A 26,083-nucleotide genomic window follows, 5' to 3' on the forward strand; every position below is an offset into this window, starting at 1 on the left:
GAATGCCTTTTTCTGCCTCCCACTTCGTGAGTCACTGCGTGACATCTTCTCATTTACATTTAGAGGCCGACAATGGCGTTACACTCGCTTACCACAGGGATTTGCCCTCTCCCCAGGACTGTTTAATCAGTGTTTGAAAGAACTTTTACAAACCAGCCCACTACCATCTGACTGTATGTTAATACAATATGTGGATGACCTTTTGCTGTCTGCCCCCACGGCTGACATCTGTTTGGAGGCCACCAGAGTGGTACTTCACCACCTGGCCAACACAGGTTTTAAAGTGAGCAAAAACAAACTACAGATTGCAAGAAAACAGGTTTCTTTTCTAGGCCGCATGGTCTCACAGTCCGGTATTTCCTTGTCCCCAGAACACAGGAACTCCATTTTGCACCATCCAAAACCTCTAACTGTAAAAGACATGTTGTCATTTTTGGGCCTGACTGGTTACAGCAGGACCTATGTCCCAGACTATGTTGGCCTTACTTCCCCTTTGCGCGTTTTGGTAAATGAACAAGGCATGAGAAACCTCTCTGCTCCCCTCTCATGGACTACAGAAACAGAACAGGCGTTTATAAAGTTAAAACAACAGCTTTCTGTCGCCTCTGACCTTGCTGTGCCAGATTATGCTTTGCCTTTTCATCTTGATGTTTCTGGAACTGGAACCCATATCAATGGTATCCTGTTCCAGAAAAAAGGGGGAGAGAGAAAAGTGTTGACATATGTAAGCGTAATGCTTGACAACACTGAAAAACGCCACCCACCGTGCACACAACACGTTTCTGGACTTGCAAAAATCATTCAGAAAACAGCACACATAGTGATGAACCACCCACTAAAAATTTTGACATCACACAGTGTGGTGGCCTACGTCTCCTCACAGGCCTTCACACTCACTTCACTCAGGCAGAGACGCCTCAGTACCATTTTGGAAGCACCACACATCACCTACTCACATGAAGGCATAAACATGGCTGATCACATGGGATCAGGGGAACCACATATGTGTGAAGAGGTTGTGCAGGTACAGGAGAAAATCAGGCCAGATTTGCAGGCAGAACCTCTAATGGATGCAGAAAAAGATTGGTTCACAGATGGATGTTGTTTCAGAACTGAAAGTGGAATGTTGAAGGCTGCATGGGCAATAGTGGAACAGACAGACATGAGATGGAAAACAGTGAAAGCAGAGCAGTTGACAGGACAACAGTCTGCACAGAGAGCTGAACTGAGAGCGGTGATTGAAGCCTTAAGGATGGGAAAGGGACAGAAAGTGAATATATACAGTGATTCAGCTTATGCTGTGGGAGCAGTGCATGTGGAGCTCAAGCAGTGGCTAAGAGCTGGTTTTTTGACAGCCAGCGGAAAGCCTATTAAACATGAGATAGAAATGAGGGAATTAGCGGAAGCACTGTTGTTACCTGTTAAGGTGGCAGTGGTAAAATGCAAAGGACACAGTGCCGGATTGGACTTAGTGGCATTAGGTAACAAACAGGCCGACTTAGTAGCTAAGCAGACAGCTGGTTACTTACCCTCCCTGATTATGGTAATGGACCCAGAAGCCACACCCCCTCCAGAAAGACCACCCATACAACTAGGCCTAGCCACAATCAGAGAGTTACAGGACAAAGCCAGCCCCCAGGAAAAATCATTATGGGTAACAAGAGGGGCCACAAACACAGATGTTTGGCGTGGCCCAGATGGAAGGCCCATTCTACCGCCAGGGGTCAGACAGACAGCAATGGAAGAGGCACATGGAGTGGGGCATGTGGGACCTGCACAAATGATGAGGAACTTAGCCGCCTGGTGGCACCCTTATCTAAAAGACATGACAAAATACATGGTTAAAACCTGTAAGGAGTGCAACCAATTTGGAATCAAGCCCGCCTTCAAGCCAATAGCAGGGTACTTCCCCATCCCACTTTGCCCAGGGAAAGAAATAATCATTGATTACACAGACATGGTGGACAGAGTAGGTAGTTACAGGTACCTGCTGGTGGCTGTGGATGCATTTTCAGGTTGGCCAGAAGCCTGGCCGACAGCAAGTGAAAACAGTGGAACTGTGGTGAAGTGTCTGATTAATCATTATATACCACAGCATGGGTTTCCCGAGGTCATAAGGTCGGACAATGGTTCACATTTCAGGAACCACGATCTGCAGAGGGTTGAAGCCGCATTAGGTTTGAAACATAAGTTTGGCTCAGTTTACCACCCCCAATCCCAGGGGAAAGTGGAAAGGATGAATCAAACTCTAAAAACTAAATTGGCTAAAATCTGTGCACAGACCAAATTAGATTGGGTTAAGGCATTGCCTCTTGCATTAATGTCCATAAGATGCTCAGTAAATCAAACCTCTGGTTACACTCCATTTGAGTTGGAGCATGGCAGGCCTTTTCCTGGCCCCTCCTCTCGCCTGTTAATGTCGGATGAAGCTGATTCAGACCTCGATCCGAGGACATATTATAACATGCTCCGCAGTTTTGTTGCCCAGTATTCCTCACAGGTCGCTGAAAGAAACCAGCAAGAGCTGAAAGAGGCGGCTACACCTGGAATGGACTACGTCCTCCTGAAAGTCACAAAGAGAAAGTGGGCTGAGCCTCGCTGGACAGGCCCTTACCGCATAACAGAGCGGACCTCCCACGCTGTCAGGCTCGAAGGGAAAGGTGACACCTGGTTTCATTACACACAGTGCGCTGCTGCCACCGAACCAGGAAGAACCTTGAGAGAGGTGCAGAAGGACCTGTCAGAAGGAGCTGCAACAGCATCACCAACCACTTGAGGGAGCCAAAACTCAACCTACAAGCCGGCTGGTTACAAAAGGGGGTGTTCTTCATACTGAACTAAACATTTTTATTTTTCTATTTTTAACATCTTTTATGACTTTGCTTTTATATTGGCTTGAGTTTTTAAGATTTACATTTTACATTGCAATAGTTTTAACCGCTGAAAGCTCATTTAAAGTTGTGTCACTGATACTTTTTGTTGCTCTTTAACTCCTAGAACACGCCCTTGGCGAGGTGGGGGGAACTGGACCACCTTTCTGTGCCCCATCATCCTCTATTAGAAGACATCCAAGCTAAGTAAACATGTCTTGGCCCTTTCCCCCTGAAATGACAGGCAGGCAAAGATGTTGCGTCTTTGTTTGCTTCCTGGCCCTGGGTCTCATTCCCATTGGCATAATCCTGATTTGTGGTGGTGGTGTGGCAATAACAAGTTATATGATGGTTTCCCTCGGGATGCGTCAGGTCTTTGCGCTCTCATAACTCTTATTTTACCTGTTTTAGTCACTCCAGTAGATCTCTCTATAGAAGTACACGAAGTTGGCCTCCCATCCTCCTCTGAACGCCGCTCTAAACGTTCTCTAATCCCAGGTTCAGCTCATAATCCAACCTATATTGATGCTGTAGGTATACCCCGTGGGGTCCCCGATGAATATAAACTGCGAGACCAGGTTAAAGCAGGATGGGCCTCGATACTTTGGATGGTTGAAATAAATGCGAATGTAGACAGAATTAACTACATTCACTTTAATGTGCAACTGTTGGCTAATTACACTCGAGATGGTTTTGAAGCTGTGCATGCACAGTTATCTGCCACTTCCCTAATGGCTTTCCAAAACAGGGTCGCAACGGATTTTCTCCTCGCAGAAAGAGGCGGAGTCTGCAGCCTTTTTGGTCAGGAGTGCTGTACCTATATCCCCAATAACACAGCTCCTGATGGTTCCCTCACTAAAGCTATTACTGGTCTCACAGCTCTTACTGTTAAAATGAAGGAACACTCGGGCGTTGATACTGCCATGTGGGACTCTTGGCTTAACATGTTTGGCAAATATAAGGCCCTTGTAGCTTCCATCCTAGTTTCCATCTCAGTTTTTGTTGCTGTCCTAGTCACCTGCGGTTGCTGTTGTATTCCATGCATTCGATCCCTCTTCCAGAGACTGATTGTTACAGCTCTCACTCCTGAGGATAAGGATCTCGCCCGGCAGATGCCTTTATTGGCTAGTCAACTTCCCACCTCCTCGCCAACGGATGATGAAAACTCTGATCGTGAGGGTGACGAACATTATCGTCTTTCTCTTGTTTAAATGCTTCTAGAATGGTTGTTTCTCTGTGGTGTTTTGTATTAGGCTTGTTATTAATTGTTTCCCTCACCCACTTCCTCTTGAAGGATATATCTGGTTGAACTGTGTCTGGTCGGGTTGTGAGGGTTAAGCGATGTTCTCAGGGTCTCCGGACTTAAGCCTGAGCGAATGTGTACTCCCACCACTGGATATAAATTGTTTTTTTTCCACACCCCTTCCTCACGTTTTACCATATTCACTTTTGAATGTCCTTAGCAGTTACCGTTCTGGGTTTATTTTACTGTTGATTTATTCTTTCACATTTTCACGTTTATATCTCTCATTATTATAGTATACTCTGTACTCTCCACATTTTTATCATTACTTATGCTTTTTGGTTGCTGGGTTACAGGAACTGTTAATTTTGTGTCACTACCCTGGTTGCACTGACTCGTTGTATCCTTGTGTGCAGGACAGCTGTTACTGCTTTCGTCTGGAACCGAGACTGCTTGCAGCCGACCCCTGGGCAGGGTGGTGCCTGGACTCTTTTCTCCTCATCTGCAATGACAGATAAAGACAAATGATAAGACCCGAGGAGTTTTTCGAGCCAGGCTTCGACACGTCTCTGTGTTCCTTTGAATGTTACTTATTTTTGTGTGTTGACCCATTTAAGATGGGTCAAAAGGGGGATTTGAAGAAAATATAATCTGATCAAACATTATTCAGCTTTAAATATTGTTCAGCTTTAAAGTTACTGTGCAACTGTGTAATAAAAATGTGCTCACGACTTTGGCCTTGAGAGCGATAAGAAGCGATCGCCTCATCCTGCAGGTGCAAGATATCTGCAAGCGAAGAGACTAGAACACCCAAGGCCGATTTCCTTTTATGGAGTTGTTTTTCTGCTAATGCAGCACTTTCCTCACAACCCCCTCCTGTAAGTTTTAGAGAATATATACCCATCCTCACAGCAAATCTTCGGAATCTCCTGATGTGAGCTGTGTTGAGAGGTTGTCTCTGTCTCAATAAAAGTTCACTGATTCCCCATCTGCCGCAGGTGTCCGGTTGTCTTCATTCTCCGCCAGCCTGGTTAAGTCAATTCCTCCTTAACATCTAAAAGAACCTATTTAATGAAGGAAGACGGGTTCACTTTGTGTTTAATATTATTCTATTGCTGTTGTTGTTTTTTTTGTATCCTTCACTCTGGGGCATCTTTACACAGCCTGCACCTGGGGTCTTGCCTGGTGTGATAGATCCAGCCTCTATGGATCTTGTACTCAGAGCTTGTTCTTGTGCTGCCATGATTAGTGCCTCTGTGCTGTCTTTCAGTCCAGCTTTGTCCAGCCACTGGTAGGATTTCTGGATATCAGTCACCTCCTCTATCTGCCGGTGGTACATACCGTGCAGGGGCCTGTCCTTCCATGATGGTTCCTCGCCTTCCTCCTCTTTCTTGGGTTTCTGCTGCCTGAGGTATTCACTGAGCACTCGGTCGGTATATTTCTGCCTGATTTGTAGCTTTTGCTGAAACAGTAATGGTTGTTTTCCCACATCTGGAAATGATATGGTCTTCACTGCCATCTTGAGTATGATTACAGTCATATTTTACACTTTTATGAATTATGTAAGCTACCATGGAGTCTAATCCATTCATCCAGGATCCAAGAAGCTCCCAGACACAGGAAACTTTTCTCAGCCTCGAATTAACCAAGCAAGTGTAAAAGTGGCCGAGCCATTCAAAGGTTTCAGTGTAACCTCAGGCGAAAATATTTGTGAAACATAGCAGTGGTGGCCTAAAATCCTCGGCATAAAATTAAGACAAGCAATGTGTGGGCTTAAAGAAACAAAATGAGAGTGTCAGCTTAAGTTCTCTATTCCTCATCTTAGCCCTTTTAGAAAATTTTACATTTCCGTTTTTAGATAAGGCTGAGAGGGATGGATTCTTGTTTTTCATACAAATTGAATACATTTTCTGTGAGGAGAAAAAAAATGTCTGAGTGTATCTGGAATCCTTAACAGTGACAAATGTAAAAAATACTGTTGTGAAGGTGGAACATAAAAACACGATGAAATAAGTCTGTAATGTAAATTATAGAGTGACACATTGCAAGAAAGAAAACATGCTCTGTTAGTCAGTGTGAAAGAAATTACTTTTCTGCTTTATCCAGGAGACAGAATTTGTGTAACCGTCCCCTCGTCCTCTCAGGTTCAGATCTGCTCTCTCTCTTATGCCCGCTCTATCTCTCCCGCTCTGTTGTATGCATATGTGTGTGGGTGTATTTGAGTTAGTGATGTCTATCTCCTCCCAGAAGTAGGTGTGGGTGCCCCAGATTTCACTGGCATGCCTGGTGTTCATCTACAATCACCAACAATTCTTAATCCTTACTTATATATACTTCTAAAGAAACACTCAAGGCTGTGGTGAAACAGAGTACCCTTACCTGCATCTCTGCCTGTGCAAAGCAATGAACATTCACCCATAACCTCCCCTGTAAAAGCAATATCTGATTACCTGAACCCACAATGCATTGGAACAAAGGCAACGCTCACTGATGCATGTGGGAAGCGAAGGTAAGTCTCAAAGTGTTCAGCAAAACCTTTTAATGATTTTTCAGTGGGTCCTGTCCTTGAGTTTTTTTGCATGAACCATTAAAAGTTGACAACTCAAACTTTCATCACTGTAGATTTACTATAGAAGGGAGTTACGGAGGCAAATTGATTGAGCCCCTATTTATTAATAAATACAGGCTATATGGGCTTTTAAAGCACCAGACTTGATGTACTAGAACAAGTTATTAAGAGCACAACCACTTGACATACTTATAACCTTGCCTTACTCATTATAGCTTTTTTTCAGCGATTGCATTTTAAATATCTTTGAAGGTTAATGAAGTGATCATTACAATGCCCATTTAAATTGTTACTTTTACTCTCCTAGCTTTACCTTACTTGACCCTCAACTGAATCCAGCAGGATTTAAAGTGAAAATGGCATCACATTGTCATTGTCCTTTTATTTATTTATTTTTAAACTTTTTGCAATTTAAATTCGGATTGGAAAAAAGGCCAGGGAAAATGAGAAAGAAAACTGTAAGAGCCTTCAGGTATCTGGTATTAAAGAAAATACCAAAGCTTGGAAGACATACTGTTATAGACGTGTGTGTATATTTTTCTTGCCTTTGTGAGGACCATTTTGAGTCTTTGACCTTGAGAAGAAGGCAATTCACCCTTACCTTTTTACATACCTTGAAATGACAGAGGTCTGACTTCGTCTCAGGTTAGGGTTATGGCTGGATATTTATTGGTGATGATTTGTGTTAGGGTAACGGGATACGTAATGAAATAAACTTTGTGGTTACAAAGAATACACATGAAAGAAGTACAAATATGTGTCAGACAAGTTAAGGGCAGGTGATGTTCCAGGGAGAGCGGATCCTGCCAGTCAAACTATAGCCAGCAGACAGGTAGTAAAAAATTGAGAGACCTAAAACTGACCTATAGCTCAGAGCAAACCAGCAGGTGTTCTGTCTGCATCCACCTTTACTTTTCTCCTCTAATTTGCTGTGTTTTTTTTTTTTTCCTAATTCAGCTTCCTTTTCTGGCCATCTCTCTCTGACACAGACGCTAGAAATAGATAGTGCTAACCAGAAAAACGAAGCTCTTACAAACAAATGAGACCCCCTTTACCAAGGGGTAAAGTCTGGATTGTCTGTATTCTGTTCTCATCTTCCTTCGCTTGTCATGACGTTGAATCCTCAGTGGAGCAACAGTCACAGGAGCTGAACTGTTTCTATATTGTTAGTGAAGCTCTGAAAACTACAACATCATCTCAGCTCAATACATACTGTAAATGTTCTTCATCATTTTTTTTTAAAACTCTGCTTCTTGATATTCAAAAGAAAGTACAAAAAAGCAAATTCAATGAAATGTGTCTGATTGTTACTGTCTGATGTGGTTTAAACTGGGAACCACTCCTCCAACTTCAGAATCCTGTAACTATTTGGGAGTCAAACAGCCAATTTACAGTGAAGTGCCTTGAAACTACATGCAACAGTGTTTCTGTGGCAAAAAAATTAAATCAGGAAAAGTTGATATTTTGCATTAAATTGAACCACATGTTGACTATAGGACACATTTGCCCTATTCTCTATAGTTAACACCAGCAGCAGCCATTTACAAACAATTGGGGAAGACCACAGATGGCTATTCAGAATCTCTCGATAATTTTTTGTTGTAGTTAAAAATATATGTTCCTTTTTTTCTCCTAACTAACAATGACACGAATCATTAAAATAATGTGATTACTGCAATAACCAGGCTGACAAAGTAGTGGCTATACATAGATGCAGGTCTTTTAATTTGGGAAAATTTCGAGTCCAGATATACTAGAGAAAGTTGAACTATACCCTCCAGAAGTATTTGAATTTACTCTTGCAATGGCAAAACTATATTTGTACACAATTTGAGGTGATATAACTATCTAGAAAAAAATCACATTGTTTTTCAGTTATGATGATAAGTAGCTATTGAATTTATTATGTTTGTATCACACCGTAATTGCACATATTGAAGAAATAAAAATGAACTCAATTAAAAAACTCGCTTGAAGAGCTTCCACACAACATCTGTGATTTAGGAATTAGTTTGATCTGTGTGGTGTTTATTTAAAAGACAGCTAAATGTTCAGTACAGTCAAAGTAACAGTTTTCTTTCACCAGTTTGGATTTGGTGTCAGTTTTACACATTTATTGTTATTCTTTCAACTTGAAATTAAAGCTTTCTTTCGTTATGTTTACATTTAGCGCTATGTATCCTTGAGGCACAGCAGATGCCTCTGGAATACCAGAGAAGACAAGCAAGGCAAGATTTCTGTGATCTTCCACATCAGTTTACCAAGTCAAGAATACTCCTGAGAAGGTTAGTGGTCCTGTGACTTTCAAAGTCAACAATCAAGAGATACCTTCATGTATGGAAATACAGAGGGTTTACAGCAAGGTGCAAATAACTGGTTGCATTCAAGAACAGGAAGGACAGACAACATTTTCCCAGAAAAAAAAAACAGCTAATGATCAGCAGCATGTCACATCATCTGTCAAATATGGTGGAGGCAATGGGACAGACATGTGTGTCTGTCACTGGAACAGGGTTACTAGTGTTTATTGATGATGTGACTACTACTGATATAAGTAGCAGAAGTTTCTCAGGGCAAAAAAATGTGACCAAGTTAGTTAACTGATCTCAACAAGATAGAGCATGGTTTTCAGATACCGAAAGCAGAGCGACTCCAAATTAGCTGCAACTAAACGTGGCTGCAGTAACGGCCTGGGAGAGCATCTCAATAGATGGAACAACGCATTTACATTTAAGTATTAAAAATGGAAATAAATAGGAAATATTTATAGAAATGGCTGCAATGTTTAAATTTTGCTTTTGTGAACTAAACATCTTGAACTAAAGCTGAAAGTGTGCAGACCAGTCACGTCTGTACCAACTAATCAGACAGCAAGTGTCCTACTTAGATTATGACTTATTTTTGTTGAACTAACTTATTTTTGTCTAGTCTGTAATCTTATTGCTATTTCATGCATTTGGCACTGAATGTTTCAAGCTATGTTTTTTTTTTTTATATTTTATATATTGTTCACCAAGCGCTAAGCTAAAAAAAATAAAAATAAAAGAGAATAATACGTTTTTGATGTTTGGTGAAAGGCCCACGAGTGTTTTTGTACAAGCAGAAGGCAGCTGAGAGAACATTCAACATTCTCACTTTCTTTGTTCTGACGGATTGTCAGAAAAGTGAGTGCAAATTTATAATTAGAATATCATAATGTCAAATTTTTTTTTTTTAATATAAAGGTTATTTTGATATTACACTCACAAAACCCTGAGCAGGGACAAGCAATCACAGTGTGCTAAAGAATGAAACTGATTATAAAGTCGGTACAAAACTCGAAAGTGGGAAATCCGTCATAATATTTGGAGGTGTTGTGGTATTTTACATATGCTTGTTTAACATTTTGTTACAGCCTGATTGTGATTACAGACGGTCCTGAATGCTGCTGCAAAGCTTCTCACCAGTTCCTCTAAAGGTCCCACGTGATCCCAGCTCTGTCCTCTTTACACTGGCTCCCCATGATGTTTACAGTTCAATATAAGATTCTGGTAAAGGCTTTAGAGCTGTTTGTGGTCAGATGTCTCCACGTATTAGAGAACTTCTACATCCATTCGTGATTCCGAGGTCTTTGAGGTCAATCGATTAACCTTGGTAGAACCTGGGACCATTTCGTGGCCTTTGCGTTTTTTAATTCCACGCCATTTCCACTGTGTTTAATGGAGTATAGCCAAATTTTCAAACATGTATTTTTTTCCCATTTTATTTTAAAATTTCAGTCTGAGTTTTTTAAATGAGCTTAAATGGCTGAATAAAAGGCATACATCCACTATCGAACCTCGTGGCCGATTTGTGCCCCATTGAAACCCATTATAAACGCTATTTTTCACGCCAGAAAAATTAGGGTCAAATCGATCGTCAGGTCTCCAGCTTAGGTTTCGTTTTGGACTACAGGCCTTAGAGTTGTAATTTTTTTATTTGTCCACCGGGTGGCGCCCTTGCTCCACATGTGACGCCTGCTGGAACATACACATGTTCTCCAGCGGCCTGCTCGAGACAGATACCCGGAAAAGGCACACTAATTTCCCGCGTACCACAGCAGCCTGCCCCGCTGCTCGTTCCGGACCATTTTCTGCCCTTAGGTTCGTTTGATTTTTTTTTTTTTTTTTTAATCAACAGGAAATGACGTATTTGTTTTCACGTGGTAGCGGAAGTGTGTGCTGCAGACACGGGAACCGAACCATATGCTCCGGCGCTGCGCGAAACACACCCGCGGCAGAGGCACTCCTCCCCGGGGGAGCAGGAGCAGCAGCGCCGCCTGGGGACATTTTTGGCTTCTGGAAAAAAAATTAAAACCGGATCGAAATTAATGTTCGTGCCAATCTTTTGTCCATCTAAAGGCCTAATTATAATAACAATAAAATATTACTTCAAATGTTTTTTTTGGAAAATATTTTATGTTTTATGTTTTATGTTTTTGGGGCAAAAAAAGCAGTGCGCTCATGTGACGAAACCGGGATATAAAGGGTTAAAATCCGCGAAATGTAATTAAAACTTGACATGAATATTTCAGGGAGAAGTAGTTTTAAAAGACTGACCAATTTAAAGTGAAAAAAAAAATTAATATTTAATATTTTTATTGCACTTTTTGGGCGTGGTCGATAGTGTGCATTTTATGAAATGCGCTCCTGGAAAAAAAATAAAAGGCGATCGAAATGACTCTTGGTGCCAATCTTTAGTCCATCTAAAGGCCTAATTATAATAACAATTGAATATTACCTCAAATGTTTTTTTTGGAAAATATTCAAGTTTTTTGTTTTTTGGGGCTAAAAAAACAGGGCGCTCATGTAATAAAACTGGGATTTAAAGGGTTAAAACAATGAAAATATAATTAAAACTTGACATGGATATTTTAAGCAGAAGTAGTTTTAAAAGATTGACTAATTTAAAGTAGAAAAAAATATTGATATATAACATTTTTAGAGCACTTTTGGGGCGGGACCATTTTTGGTCCCGAGGTTCACGAAAGGATGGGATTTTGAGGTTTTTTAATACTTGCTGGTGGTACCTTAGTCCAGGTTAAAGACAAAAAGGGGATTGTGCTTCGAAGGTTGTGGACACTGTTGATACCTCAAAAAGAAGCTTAAATCCTATCTGTGCTGGCTTTCTTTTACTTATATCTATTTATACCATTTTAATTGTTGTGTCTTATTTTATATTGTAAAGCACATTAGGAACATTACACATTAGGAAGTATACATTTATTTACACTACTTCATTTCTATTCAAGAGTGTCTATATGCAGCTGGTTGCTGAGGGAAACTAATAGCTCTAATATTATATTTTAGCTAATATTATCATAGAAGTGATTTTTTTGTCATGCAGGAACAGAATGCTTTTGTTGCAGATTTGTTACTTAATGCCATATTTAGCATTTTTAATGGTAATGTCACTAATGTTGGACATTTGATTATGGGCAATAGAAGTTAGCAGGCAAAATACATTTAAAAATGTTGCCTGAATTTTAGCTTGTGTATTATGAAAACTCAAATGGAAATATTATTGTTGTAAAATGTCAGTATAGTATCTTTTCTTCTATGTTTTATTAGCTAGGCAGAGAAAAAAAATGTAATTTAAAAGGCTTCTTTGGTCTTTAAGCAGCAAGTGGTTACTCCCTGCTGCCTAACAGCATCTATTCTGGTACCCTTGAAGTTAATACATAACCTCTTATGCCACACTGCCAGCTGGATCAAGATTCTGTCTCCTTACAAAATATTTTCTCTTAAGAAAATAAATATTCCACTTTCTCAACCACGTGCTAATGCTCTTTTTTTTTTTTATTCAAATGGAAAATCTATGTGGATATTACACTTGCCTGTTTCACACACTTTGTGTTGTACTATTGCTTCTTCACAATTCACAGAATTACAGTAATTTTTCATTGCTTCCTGTCTCCTTGTGGTACGTGTGGCTGTGAGGAACTTCACAGTCTGTACAGCAGCTGTGCAAGACAACACAACAAAACTACACTTCAAAATTAACAGCTTAACTTGGCATGCATAATACCAAATAACAATCAAAGCCTTTGGGGCCATACTGCACAATAGAGTTTGAGATGTTGGTGAGAATTTCTTGATACATATTTTAAGCTTTATGACTGGCAGCTTCCACAGGTGAAATATACCACTTAAAATTTGGAGATAAAAAATATTCACTTAGTCTATAATGTAGCTGTTTCAGGGTTTAAAGGTTAACAGGAGCAGCCAGCAGTTATCACTGAACAAATGTGTAATCTTTAGATTGAATTATAGTAGCAGCCAATTATGAGGAACAAAGCTGAAAAGGTTTCTGAAGAATTTACATTATTCTTTAGCAAGGCCTGGACAAGGACAGACGTTTCTCTATGTGCCCCTTAGATGTTTCTGCAGAAATGAGAAAACAGTGATGGGCTGAAGAAACTTGGTGAAATTTGGTGAATTTCCTTTCCTTTAAAAACTTTCCATGAGCTCAGAGGCAGCAGAAAATATCAGGACACCAGAGAAAGCTGGTCAGAAGTGGACTTTAAAAAAAGATGTGCAGCTATAAAGCAATTCATATTAAAGAGCAGCAAAGCTTAAGGACTTACCTGACAGAATAAAATCTAGTTAGGGCTGGATCTGATGACCCTGAACCACCCCATAGTTATGCTGCTATAGGCTCAGCCTGCAGGGGGAATTTTTTAATGCACCGAGCACATCTACTCTTTTCCTTCACTCCCCTTATATTTATATGCCACTATTTCACGCCTTTAACCTCTTCGTCCTCTCTTGGTCCATATCAGCAGTTCCTAACCCCAGCAACCTGGACCTTTCAGCATCCTCTTCTTTCCCCTCTGCTTTCCCCTCACCCCAACTAATCTACAACTAATCAGAGCAGATGGCTATCCATTCCTTAGCATGTCTCTGATAGAGATTTCTTCCTCCTTTTTTTGCTATGCAACCATGGAATAAAAACCCAGATATAACTGTTATTGTAAACTGGTGTTATATAAACAATATTCAACTGAAGTGAAATGGGGGTCACAAAACAGCAAATGTTCTGGACACAACATTACAACTCTAAATATTTGGCTCTAAGAGCAGGCATTCGTTGTATAAGAGAGAGGCGAGGTGTGCATGCTAAAGTGACACATGCTTCAGGTTCTTCGCATGTTTGGGATTGCATTTAAGCAATATGAGTCAGGGTTTTGGACAGGATAATCAATACAAAGCACCCAAACATTAAGCCAGAGACATGAAGAATTATTTGCAGCCTTAAGAAGATCAAACAGCCTGCTCTTATATCCTGTCTTGATCCAAGCAGTGTTTTACTATATATAAGAGAGTTGTAAATTAGGAATAGAGCCTGTACTCTTTAAATCTTTCTTTGGTGTTGCATATCAGCTGACACATCTAGCATAAGAGGAAACGGTGGCAAAAAAAATCATTTACATGCCATACCAGATGAGTTTGTTCCCAAACAGTAGCATACAATTCTCCCTGTGAAAGAACAAACCATTAGAACTGGACGATCATATGTTTTACATTCAGTTCAGTTTTATTTATACAGCACAAATCACAACAACAATTGCCTCAAGGTGCTTTATATTGTAAGGTAGATCCTACAATAATACAAACAGAGAAAAAACCCAATAATCATATGACCCCATATGAGCAAGCACTTTGGCGACAGTGGGAAGGAAAAACTCCCTTTTAACTGGAAGAAACCTCCAGCAGAACCATGCTCAGGAAGAGTCTGGGGAGAGAGAAGGAAGACAGGATAAAAGAGAGCCAGAGATTAATAATAATGCAGAGAGGTCTTTTAACACATAGTGAGTGAGAAAGGTGACTGAAGAAGAAATACTCAGTGTATCATGGGAATCCCCCGGCAGCCTACACCTATTGCAGCATAACTAAGAGAGAATTCATGGTCACCTGGTCCAGCCCTAACTATGCGCTTTAGCAAAAAGGAAAGTTTTAAGTCTAATCTTAAAAGTAGAGATAATGTCTGTCTCCTGAATCCAAACTGGAAACTGGTTCTATCGAAGAGGACCCTGAAAACTGAAGGCCCTCCCCCCATTCTTTCAAATACTCTACAGGGAGTGCAGAATTATTAGGCAAGTTGTATTTTTGAGGAATAATTTTATTATTGAACAACAACCATGTTCTCAATGAACCCAAAAAACTCATTAATATCAAAGCTGAATGTTTTTGGAAGAAGTTTTTAGTTTGTTTTTAGTTTTAGCTATTTTAGGGGGATATCTGTGTGTGCAGGTGACTATTACTGTGCATAATTATTAGGCAACTTAACAAAAAACAAATATATACCCATTTCAATTATTTATTTTTACCAGTGAAACCAATATAACATCTCCACATTCACAAATATACATTTCTGACATTCAAAAACAAAAGAAAAACAAATCAGCGACCGATATAGCCACCTTTCTTTGCAAGGACACTCAAAAGCCTGCCATCCATGGATTCTGTCAGTGTTTTGATCTGTTCACCATCAACATTGCGTGCAGCAGCAACCACAGCCTCCCAGACACTGTTCAGAGAGGTGTACTGTTTTCCCTCCTTGTAAATCTCACATTTGATGATGGACCACAGGTTCTCAGTGGGGTTCAGATCAGGTGAACAAGGAGGCCATGTCATTAGTTTTTCTTCTTTTATACCCTTTCTTGCCAGCCACGCTGTGGAGTACTTGGACGTGTGTGATGGAGCATTGTCCTGCATGAAAATCATGTTTTTCTTGAAGGATGCAGACTTCTTCCTGTACCACTGCTTGAAGAAGGTGTCTTCCAGAAACTGGCAGTAGGACTGGGAGTTGAGCTTGACTCCATTCTCAACCCGAAAAGGCCCCACAAGCTCATCTTTGATGATACCAGCCCAAACCAGTACTCCACCTCCACCTTGCTGGCGTCTGAGTCGGACTGGAGCTCTCTGCCCTTTACCAATCCAGCCACGGGCCAATCCATCTGGCCCATCAAGACTCACTCTCATATCATCAGTCCATAAAACCTTAGAAAAATCAGTCTTCAGATATTTCTTGGCCCAGTCTTGACGTTTCAGCTTGTGTGTCTTGTTCAGTGGTGGTCGTCTTTCAGCCTTACCTTGGCCATGTCTCTGAGTATTGCACACCTTGTGCTTTTGGGCACTCCAGTGATGTTGCAGCTCTGAAATATGGCCAAACTGGTGGCAAGTGGCATCTTGGCAGCTGCACGCTTGACTTTTCTCAGTTCATGGGCAGTTATTTTGCACCTTGGTTTTTCCACACGCTTCTTGCGACCCTGTTGACTATTTTGAATGAAACGCTTGATTGTTCGATGATCACGCTTCAGAAGCTTTGCAATTTTGAGACTGCTGCATCCCTCTGCAAGATATCTCACTATTTTTGACTTTTCTGAGCCTGTCAAGTCCTTCTTTTGACCCATTTTGCCAAAGGAAAGGACGTTGCCTAATAATTATGCACAGCTGATATAGGGTGTTGATGTCATTAGACCACACCCCTTCTCATTACAGAGATGCACATCACCTAATATGCTTAATTGGTAGTAGGCTTTCGAGCCTATACAGCTTGGAGTTAGACAACATGCATGAAGAGGATGATGTGGACAAAATACTCATTTGCCTAATAATTCTGCACTCCCTGTAGAAACAACAAGTAAGCCAGCAGCGCAAAAGCGAAGAACTCTAATGGGGTGATATGGTACTTGTCACGGCTAGCGAGGCAAGCTGCGTTGAGTGAGAGAAGGACCCAAAAAATGCAGGCACTGACTTAGATGAGAAGGGTGAGCTTTATTGACACAAGGTGAAATACAGAGTGACACAGAGGTGGCGAGGACAGGAATTAAGAAATAACCTAACTGGGAAGAACTCACTAAAGAAACCTGATACCATGACTTCCGGGGTGATATGCAGGATAACGCCTGGGTGAGACACGGAATAACAGAGGGAGGTAACATAGACAGACCAGTGACGAGCACAAGAGAACACACACTATAAATACACATAAGGAAATGAGGAAACTGCACACAGGAGGGAGACACGGCTGAACCTAATTGACATGATGAGACAGAGAGGATGCAAACTAAATACACTGACATAAGACATGGACCTTCACAATAAGACAGGAAACTCAACGCACATGCAAAGACACGGGCTTTACACAGAGACCTGACTAAACTGGAACAGAGGGAAAACACAGGCAGGGGTGACTACACACAGAAGGAGGAGCACAGAGTAACACGAGGGGCAAGGGGACCAAAACCTAGGATCTGGAAATACAAAACCAAAACATAGACAGCAATAATGCACAAATAAATAATAAACAACTCAACTCAACACACTGGGTCACAGACCCAGGACCGTGACAATAAAGGTCATTAAAATAAGATCGGGCCTGATTGTTTAAGACCTTGTATGTGAGAAGCAAGATTTTGAATTCAATTCTGGATTTAACAGGAAGTCAATGAAGGGAAGCCAAAATAGGAGAAATATGCTCTCACCTTTTTGTCCCTGTCAGCTTTCACGGAAATTTTAGGACATTTTTGTGAGATTTTAACATGTGTTTTAACATTTCTCTTCTACTTGATCTCAAGTATTTCCTCCTGAAAGTGTATTTCTACACCAGAATGTCAAGAAACCTGGTCATGACAACACTTTTATAAAAACACTGAACTCTTCCCGACCTTCATTTTATACTTCCTAGAATTTCTGGATTCTACACCAGACACAGAAAAAAAACATCACAAGAAGTTTCTGTGTGGGAAAGTCAACTCTGTGTGTCTGTTTGTGTGAATATTTACAGCTTTCCTACTTTTTGGGGGTTTCAGACAATTCAAACCTCAAACATGAAAATGTATACAGTGTCAAACAATAATATTTTAAGGTTTTGTTGTTGGCTTTGTTTTGCAGTCAAAAATAAGAGAGAAAAATAGTAATAATAACAAATAAAATAAAAACCAGCAGGGAGAGATCAGTCACTCTCCCACCCCTACAGTGACAGCACAGATGGGTACTGAAGTGGTGGGCGAGAAGTTCACAGGTAGAAGCATCTGAGTCAGATCTCACAACTTTATTTTGCATTTTCTGGCTTAACGTTATGCTCATTTTAATTAACAGCATACAGACAGCTGTGTATCACTTTTCAGTTTTTGTATTTCTGGCATTTTCTCAGCATCTCAAATTAGTAAAAAAACAAACAAACATATTTATTCACCTGACCAAGATTGCCTCTGCATGTCCTCGTGACCGATTCATGTCCTCCTAAGTCTAAAAATAATACAGAAACCAACCTTCACCTTCCTCCCTTCTTCCAAACCGCCCATCTTCACTCTGTCCTCCTCTCCTAAATCCCACCCTGGCTAGCACTTTGACTCTAAAGCCTTTGAATTCTGTCTTTGTCTCAGAGCCAAATCCAGCCTGTCAATAATACTCTTGGCTTTACACACACACACACACACACACACACAACCCTGTTCTGTGACTGATAATGTGGGGGCATATTGCAACAAATAAGCCTCGCTCCTACATCAGAGTTCTATCCATGTCGGGTCGGCTGAGGTGGTGGCTAAAGCAACCTGATTTATAAAGAGAAGTAACACATACTTTCTGTGAAAGTGGGCAAATTCATGATTTTGTGTCCACCAATGTTGAGCTATATTCTAATAGATTCTTACATGCTGACGACTAAGCAGTGACGAAAAATAAAGCTTCAAATTAAGTTCCTCAAATAGCTACTCGAGTCTTTCTCCAAACGTCAGTCAGTCCTCATAGAATCATATTTTAAACTTTCACTTTTACACCAGAAAGAAATCATCTTGACAGCTTGCAGCAGATGGTATTTATTTCTCTGTCCAAAATTGGAGAATGGAAGATACTGTGACCTCTGACAACAAGACAAATTCACCCAGATGACTGTGCTCACTGAACCTTTTCTCTTTTTCAGATCATTCTCTGTAAACCCTACAGATGCTTGTGTGGAGCAATTACAGTAGATCAGCAAGCTCTGAAGTCCTCAGCCCGTCTTGGCACCAACAACCATGTGACATATGAGGTCTTCCTCCTCTTCTTTGCATCCTCTTAGTGTGCAGCAAGCATATTTCAGTTCCTAAATTCTACCGAACACCAGATTTGACATTTAAGAATAGTAATATCACTAAACTAACTACATGTTTTAAAACTACAAATTTTGACATTTTACTCCAGATGAGGAGAGTACATCAGGTTCTACCTTGAGGCTCTTATCATCACAGTGGAGCTTGTGCTTTAGTGGAGTATACATATCAAACAAATTTTCAAAAAGTAAGCCTGCGGCTTTCGTGGTCCCTGGAGTCCTGTTGCCGTGGGCACGTTGCCAGCTTTGCCAGGTTGATAATCCTGCCTTACATGGGTCTCCCCACCGCACACATCCTCATTAAGTCTAAACAGCAGGTCAGAGCAGAGCATCTTTAATAAACTTGGTTCAAATAAATTCAGCAAGACTGAAAATGTAAAGTTTTAATAATGCTAGATATGGTGTAGTTTGTGGGTGTGATCACCCGTGTGTACACCTGTGAGCATGGACGCGCTTGTTTTTTGTTTTTTAAAAGGTTCCTTCATGTAATAATCTGCTAGAGGGTGTGGGGGGGCCACAGCCCCGTCCTCCAGGGCGTGAAGCAGGTGTGGAGGAGATCAAAACTCCAGACATCCAGAGGCCCCCAGAACACAAGAGACCAAGGAAGACCAACAGAGGGGCAGCTGCGCCACTGTCCCGGAAAGAGCTGAGGAGAGTCCCAGATGAGGGCTCACTCAGCAGCCGCGGAGCAGAAGCCAGGGGGAGTTGCAGTGACGCGCCCGTGAGCTCCGCCGGCAGCCAGCTGCGCCTGAGTGACCGAGCCCCAGGCCGAGAGGCCGGGGGCACCCCACCTCCGAAGTGGCCCGAGCGAGCCCCAGGCTCCAGGCCCCGATAAGCGGCCGCCAAGGAGTGAGCCGGTGTGTACCTGGACGCCCATCCCCGGACACAAAGAACCACCAACGCACCGATGTCTGAGGGGGTCCGCCACTGGCAGGGGAAGTGGTGGTAGGGGGAGATAGGCCTCCAAACCTTGGAGGGCCTGAGATGTCCCCAGAGAGGTGGCGCCTGACACCCAACCTGACATATAGACACAGACATACAGGCACACACATATACAAACATCCATTCCCACCCTCATGCTCTCATATGCACTTACATAATACATACATAAAGAGACGTTGTACACTTGATCACACTCCCCAAGCGTACTCTACAAACCGGGTCTAGGTGCCCCCGCCCCTGGAGGGGGGAACTGCACCCAGACCCAGGTGGTGTTTCCCTTTTCCCTGCGGTGGGGGGAGGCAGACTACCCCTACTCCGCAGCAGCAGGAAGGCTCCACACTCCAGACCGCAGTCGGACGGCCAACTCCTCCTCCTAGCCCCCCCGCTCCAGCAGGTCGCAGAGAATGGGGGTGAGAGAAGACTCCAAACCTCCCTCCACCCGCTCATTGTAATGTTGATGCATGTGTGTTCTAAGGTGCATTTAAAACCCAGGAGGGCATGGAGCTACCTGCCAGAGAGCAGCAGGTAAGCGCATGGTCCCTCCTGCTAGCCCTCAATGTCTACGTGTATTTAAAATTGAGAGGTGGGCAACGATGCCAGGGGTGGGGTGTACACCCTGATGGTACTTTGGACCGTGTATCGTGCCCACCCCCAAGATCCTATATGTATGTGTAATGAGAGTGTGAGTAATGTGAATGTCTAAGTTGTGGGATAAAATTGAGGCAGAGGCAGCCAGAAGGGGACAGAGGGGGGGGGGGGGGGGTAGCCTCCTCTGCACCCTGGTGACATACCCCTACTCCAAGGCCCTGCATGTGTGGGTGGTTGTGGTGGAGCGGGAAGAGGGAGGCAGCTGGAGATGGGGAGGGAAGGAAGGGAGGGGCAAATGACCCCTCCCTGGGGCCAGCTCCCCCGCTGACCCCAGTAGGCACCCCCATACTCCGCGACCCGCCAGGGAAAGGGGGCCCAGGCCCATCCAGACCGGGCCCAGTGCAGCAGCGCCGCCCGGCCCCACAGAGCCCGGGACAGTCCACCCAACCCCACCACAGAGAAAACTGCACCCACCCCACCATCCACTCATCTTCCAGACTACATAAGACAATAAACACCCAGGCTGAGATCTTCCTCCACCTCTCCTGTATCTCCCCCTCCTGCAGAGGGAGCTCCTGAGGAGAGGAAAGCTCCTGCAAGATGTGACAATCTCCCCCACCAGTTGAAGAGCCCCCCAGGTGGCTCGACGCACCGGCGACACCCTGCTCCAGGGCTGGGCCCCCATGCACCCACCCGCCCACAACCCCGGCAACACACCAACCAGGACCCAAGCCCCCGAGGCCCGGTCCGGGTCCCAGCCCAGAGACGGAGCGCCCCCAGAACCTCACGCCCATCCCGGACCCACCCAGGGGCAGCCAGGCTACCAGGTCAGTAACCCACGTCTGTCAGCACAGACCCTCCCCTAGCCCCGCTGCACGCAGCCGCGAGGAAACAGTCACCTGAGAGCCAACAGAGGCCCTAACCGGACATGACCGCTACCCCGGGTTGAGCCCCCCAAGGAAGATGCCTCCGGGGAACCCCCCGACGCCCTAAGCCTGTCCCTACCCCCACACCAATCACAACAGTGAAGGCGGGACCAAACTATGACCCCCCACCCCCACTAGGTGATGGAGCTGATCAAAGGAGCCCATGGCTCCTACCTCAAAGCACACTGTGTTCTGTTGATCTTATGTGCTGCACAATAATGTTTAACATTTAGTATTTACTGTCATATTCCCATATATCATTGTGATGTTGTTTATTCTATTACTCTTGTTCTCTTCTGCTTGTTTTCTTTTTTCTTTCTCAGCAGGTGATCCAGGTGATTGATATATGCATTTTTTTTTCTCTGCCCGTTCTGTTGGTTTTTGTCTTTTGCCCTTCTCCCCCGTCCCTCTTCTCAGCTGTTTCTCTTTCCCTCTTTCTTTCTCCCCTTCTTTCCCCCAGTCAAGTCTGTCCCGTATTCAGTAAGTGAAAATAAAATAAACAATAAAAGGTGAATCAAATGGACCATTACGGCAAGGCTGGGATGGTCAGTTTGGTAAAGTAAATCCGTTGGGCATCTTTCTTTGCCTTTAGACAACAATTCTGATGGCAAAAGAGCCAAACGGGACAGGCCAAAAAAAAAAAAAAAAAAAAAATGCTAGATATGAAATTGATGCAATTTATGACTTTTTTTTAATTTCAAGCAGCAATTTCCCAAGTCTTGAATCATGTTAGTAGAAACAGAAGCAATAAGAATGTTTTGCAACAGAGAAAATGGAAATATCAAGTTACACCGTGGACAGTCCACCAGGCTGTTGTAGGGCTAACACAAAGAGAGAGACAACCATTCATGTCACATTGGCACCTCCCCTTTGACTTGCAGGTTAAAATTCAAAGCTTTAGAGCAAAAATGAACACCTTTACAGGCCTGTACCTCTGAATATTAGCTTCTCCTAGCTGATGCTAATAGTATTAATGTTACAAATAAAAAATTGGTACAAACTCACCCATTTTATTATCTTAAGGCTCATGCAAAAAGTAGCAGATATGTGATGCAATTTGAAGGCCTTGATACCGGAGTTAGTATCAGAAGATGACTTAGCACTCTTCCTTCTTCTTCAAATATGGTCATGTCTGTCTTGGGACAAAAAGAAAAGAGTATTGATATACAGTCTGTGCAGGCGTAAACTGAAAACCACCTGCGACTATCAGTACAGAGTCTATAAATAATAAGTTGAACTCAAGGTAAGACACCTAGACTTCGATCCAAAACATGGTCTTCTGGCTTATGTCTTATATTCCAGGAAATTTGATTTCTTTGTCACTGTTGTCTTACCTGAATAATTTATAAATGCTGTGCAACTCCCTGGGGGTGTCACACAATCTGAGCACAGCCTCACCCACAGTACAGTGGCTACATTCCCAGGAGATTTAAAGCCCTATAAATGATCATTCTTAATATCTGACTTAGGATGTGGTCATTTGTAGATTTGTCTGGACCCGGATTATAAGGTATTTTGAAATTCTTCTTCTTAAACAAATTTGAATGCATTGAAAACAAAAACAACAAATTGCCCAGATTTGGAGACTTAAATAGTATAAATATGACAAAATAGCAGATCCCCAAAGAGAAGACTAAAACTTGCACTTTTCCCAAGAAAGCAATTAATTGAAATGAATGCATTGCTTTAAACTAATATGTTGAACTTTGAGAGTTATTTAAACAGCATCAGATACAACTTAGGAAAGCAGGAAACTTGCTAAAAGGTTTAATCATAAATACATAAAGCAAAAAATAATTAGTCAGTGGTTATGTGCAGGGACCATTTATGTATAAGATTCTGTTACAGGGAGAAAATAATGACAGACAAATCTTACTGGAAGGGCTAATAAATTATTCATCTGCTTGTGTAGTTGCTTTCTCACAAACACACACACACACAAATGGGGATGTAGAGTCTATGCTCAGACACATTTGTGGTCGAGAATAAACAGCATCCCAGATTAAATAAGCTGAGTGCAGGATGACGACATGTCTGAAGCTGTCTTTTTATTTATTCACAATTTTACACTAAAGGAACACATTAAGGATGCAATAAAATGTCACTTTGACATTTTTATATAAAGTTCTTCACAAAAAACGGCTTCCATATTGTGCCGTCAGTCAAAGAGAGTGATTCAACAAAGAAACATTTAATAGATTTTTTGTCTCTTATATGCACTCTTCTCTTCACCCGTAGTGACACCTAGAAAAGCTTAAAACACTTTAATATTTTTTTTTTACAACACAAGACAAGTTCTGTGTAAAGAGCAGTCTACCCTAATTCTAGTAAAGGTAGCAGAGGAAAAATAAATAAATTCATTATCACTCCATTAAATGACTAAGCCTGGCTCATTTAATGGAGACCACAGTATATCAACAGCACACTGACATTTCAAATAGATTTTGCACCACTCACGGAAACACAAAGCATCGAGTTAGACATCCAGGCCATCATAAAGGATCTTATGATAAAAAATAAATACAGTAAGATTATTAAAAGGACTTGTGGCTGTTGGGTAGGATGTGCAGCAGGTCAGAGTAATGGAGTAAAGGAAGAGATGGAAATGTACTAACAAGTGAAGAGAATGTGTTGAGAAGATGGAAAGAGTATTTTGAGGAGCTAATAAATGTGGAAAGTCAAAGAGCGAAAGAGGAGGGATGGATGTAGTACAGTTGGCAAGGAGCTATGAATAAGATGAGTGGACTGCCTGTTGATATATGAAGGTGGACTTTTAAACCTGGTTATTTAACCTAATGTTAGAGAGTGGGAGGAAGCCAGAGGAATGGAGATGAAGTCTACTGATACTGATTGTCAAGAGCAAAGGTGATGTGCAAAACTGTAGTAACTACAGGGGGATAAATTTGATGAGCCATATTATAAAAATACGGGAAAGAGTTTCTCTAGCTACATTAAGGGAGAAAATAATGACAGACAAATCTTGTTGGAAGGTCAATGAGCAGCAGTGTGGCTTCGTGCTGCGAAAGAGCTCTACAAACACAATGTTTGCTTTGAGAGTGTTGATGCAGATGTGTAGAAAAGGTCAGGAGTTGCACTGAGTCTTTGTGGATCTAGAGAAAGCATATGATAGCTAGCAGGAGGGACTATGCGCTTACCTGCTGCTCCTTGGCAGGTAGCTCCATGCCCTCCTGGGTTTTAATTGCACCTTAGAACACATATGCATCAACACTACAATGAGCGGGTGGAGGGAGGTTTGGAGTCTTCTCCCACCCCCATTCTCTGCGGCCTGCTGGAGCGGGAGGGCTAGTAGGAGGAGTTGGCCGTCCGACTGCGGTCTGGGGTGTGGGGCCTCCCTGCTACTGCGGAGTCGGGGTGGTCTGCCTCTCCCCACCGCAGGGAAAAGGGTAACACCACCTGGGTCTGGGTGCAATTCCCCCCTCCAGGGGCAAGGGTACCTAGACCCGGTTTGTAGAGTACGCTTGGGGAGTGTGATTGTGTGTACAGCGTCTCTTTATGTCTGTCTCCACGTTGGTTGAGTGTGGAGTGAGTGCATATGAGAGCATGAGGGTGGGAATGGATGTTTGTGTCTGTGTGTGCCTGTATGTCTGTGTCTATATGTCAGGTTGGGTATCAGACGCCACCTCTCTGGGGACACCTCAGGCCCTCCAAGGTTTGGAGGCCTATCTCCACCCACCACCACTTCCCCTGCCGGTGGCGGACTCCCTCAGGTGTCGGTGTGTTGGTGGTTCTTTGTGTCTGGGGGTGGGCGTCCGGGTACACACCGGCTCACTCCTTGGCGGCCGCTTGTCGGGGCCTGGGGCCTGGGGCTCGCTCGGGCCACTTTGGAGGTGGGGTGCCCCCGGCCTCTCGGCCTGGGGCTCGGTCACTCAGGCGCAGCTGGGGGCCGGCGGAGCTCACGGGCGCGTCACTGCAACTCCCCCTGACTTCTGCTCCGCGGCTGCTGGGCGAGCCCTCATCTGGGACTCTCCTCAGCTCTTACTGGAACAGTGGCGCGGCTGCCTCTCTGTTGGTCTTCCATGGTCTCTTGTGTTCTGGGGGCCTCTGGATGTCTGGAGTTTTGATCTCCTCCATACCCGCTTCACACCCTGGAGGACGGGGCTGTGGCCCCCCCACACTCCCTAGCAGATCATTACATGGAGAAACCTTTGGAATGCAAGCATGCTGATCCACACAGGTATGCACACATGGGTATTCACAGACGCGGACTAAAGCTTTCTTGGCTGCTGCCTCAAAGCACACTGTGCGCTGTCTATCTTGCGTGCTGCACAATATCGTTTATTATTTAGTAAATATTGATATCTATGACTAGCTAGTTTATTGTGATGGTGCTTTGTTTTCTCTATTATTATGTTACTCTTTGTTGTTTGCTGTCTCCTCTGTTTGTTTTTTTTGTTTGTTTTTTTTTTTTTCTCCATACAGGTGACCCAGGAGTTCTTTTTTTTTTTTCTCTCTCTTCCCCCCCTTCTCACCGTCTCTTCTCCCCTTTGGTTTTCTTTCTTTCTCTCCCCCTCTTTCTCTCATTCATTCCCCCTGTCCTATTTATTAAAAAAAAAAAAAAAAAAAAAAAAAAAAAGACAAAGGATGAACTGAAGCTCTGCCATCACGTAATGTCGCATACTGCTGTTTCTGATGTCATTTAGAAGAAAAAAAAAAAAAAAAAGCATATGATAGGATGCCAAGAGAGGAACAATGCTGAAAAAGTCAGGATTGTGAGAAAAGTGTGTGAGGGTGGTGCCGGATATGTACATGCATGTGGACAACTAGACAGTGGCGAGGTGTGCAGTAGCAATGACAGATGGGCTCAACA

The 26,083-nt window shown here is 42.8% G+C and overlaps 1 long non-coding RNA gene across 1 annotated transcript in view; it reads left to right on the forward strand.

The window, feature by feature from the left end:
- LOC145422370 (uncharacterized) overlaps positions 1-25,855 on the forward strand; it is a 66,027-nt gene extending 40,172 nt beyond the window's left edge. The window contains exon 2 of the long non-coding RNA XR_013903651.1: positions 24,507-25,855. This is a non-coding gene — a long non-coding RNA (uncharacterized LOC145422370). The remainder of the gene's footprint in view (positions 1-24,506) is intronic.
- Positions 25,856-26,083: the final 228 nt, after the last annotated feature.

This window comes from Astatotilapia calliptera, chromosome 19 (genome assembly GCF_964374335.1).
Source record: "Astatotilapia calliptera chromosome 19, fAstCal68.1, whole genome shotgun sequence".
Taxonomy (NCBI): Eukaryota; Metazoa; Chordata; class Actinopteri; order Cichliformes; family Cichlidae; genus Astatotilapia; species Astatotilapia calliptera.